This window comes from Lygodium microphyllum, chromosome 2 (assembly GCF_053477565.2).
Source record: "Lygodium microphyllum isolate KBCC chromosome 2, Lygodium_microphyllum_v1.1.10, whole genome shotgun sequence".
In the NCBI taxonomy this organism is placed as follows: domain Eukaryota; kingdom Viridiplantae; phylum Streptophyta; class Polypodiopsida; order Schizaeales; family Lygodiaceae; genus Lygodium; species Lygodium microphyllum.
This window is the reverse complement of record NC_141136.1, coordinates 118,167,102-118,169,209: the sequence shown is the minus strand read 5'-3', so window position 1 is coordinate 118,169,209 and position 2,108 is coordinate 118,167,102.

Genomic DNA, 2,108 nt, shown 5'->3' with positions numbered 1-2,108 from the left:
ATTTCTATTCAAGTAAAGAGAAGCTAAATCCCCATCTACCAAGACTCCCAATGACCTCTCATAAAAATGGCACTAGGTGCTCCACATCTAGATTCTCCTAGTGCTTTGCACCAAGGTTTGAAAACATGTTTCATGTGGCAAGAGGTTTCATGGGAGGTTGATATAAGGAATGTAATTCAAACATCGAAAGCTTTGGCAACTTAGACTAATACAATGTTGAATGTATGAAAATGCAATATATAGGGATGTGGCATTCTCTTATATATAGTGAGTAGAAGATCAATATTAACAAGATCAAGTCTAAACTATATCTCTAAAGAACCCTTATGACCATTTCACAAAGTTTCTTGAAAACAAATACATTTAATGTTAATTTCTATTCACATTGAGCCTATCATGGCATGCACACACATTGAGCCCATCATTTAACTATGATTTCTATTCACATTGAGCCTATAACATAACATAAATTTGACAACCCATAAACTATATTAAGAACTACTAGTAATACCACTACACACACACACACACACACACACACACACACACACACACACACACACACACACTCTCTCTCTCTCTCTCTCTCTCTCTCTCTCTCTCTCTCTCTCTCTCTCTCTCTCTCTCTCTCAATATTTAATAACATATATACATAATTATATATAATACATAAATTCATGAAAATAAAATCATATATCTTTTATTAATAATTAATGAATGTATTAATAATTCATTATTAACGTCCAACCAATCACATTATTGTATAATAATACATTTATATAATAATTATAGTATTACAATAATACATATGGACTATTGTATATATTAATATCACACACACACAAAATTTGATTAGTAAATTAATTATAATTACATATATTAATTAAGTATTAACTTATAATCTATATATTAACTATAAGTACATTTTAATTAGAGATTAAGCATAATTTACATAACAATATTAATTAGTTAATTATTAATATGTAATTAATTATATTAACATATTAATAACTTACACACACACACACACACACACACACACACACACACACACACACACACACACACACACACACACACACACACACACACACACACACACACACACACATAATTATATTATATGTATCATCATCATCATTATAATATGTATAATTAGATATGTATAGATATTAATTATAACATATGTATTATAGTTATCATTAAAATGAATAACAAATTGATCACAATTATATATGATACTTTAATATTGATAATTAATATTAAATATAAAATATATATTAACTATAAATCAAGTATAGTTTAGATAATAATATTCAAGTATAATGATAATATGGTATCTCAGAGGATCTTAATTATCAGTTAAGTATAATTTATGTAATGATATTCCAGTAGAATAATAATAATATGATATCTCACATGAGAGAGAGAGAGAGAGAGAGAGAGAGAGAGAGAGAGAGAGAGAGAGAGAGAGAGAGAGAGAGAGAGAGAGAGAGAGAGAGAGATTGTCCTCCTTACTAATTGAGGAGAGACAAAAAAGTGAAAAAAAATAGAAAAATGAGAGAAAAAGAGACGATTTTGGGTGGGTGATGAGAGGATACTGACATGTGGCACACTCAAGCCCTTCCAATAATAAGTATGAAACACATCTGTGTATGTCTGTATGTTGTATGTATGATATACACACATATTATCTCTTTTTCCCTCTTCTTGTATTTTCTATGCTCTGTGTGTGTGTGTGTGTGTGTGTGTGTGTGTGTGTGTGTGTCCTCTCTCTCACTCCCATCATTTTTATTTTATCTCCTTTCTTTTTCTCTCTCCTATCTCTCATCATTCTTCATCTCACATGTGTGCATGTTGTATATACATGTGTATATGTATATGCACATAAATATATGCATTGCATGTATGTATTTGTGTGTGGATGTGTGTGCATGCATTTTTGGATGTCTGCATGTTTGTAAATGCATATTTTCTAAGTATATATCCATTCTCTCCCCTTGCTCTTTCTCTCTCTATTTAGATTTGTGAGAGTCTATGTGTTTTGTACATGTGTATCCATTTGAGGGGTCTCGTAAGTATACATACTCTCCTCTCATTATTTTTCT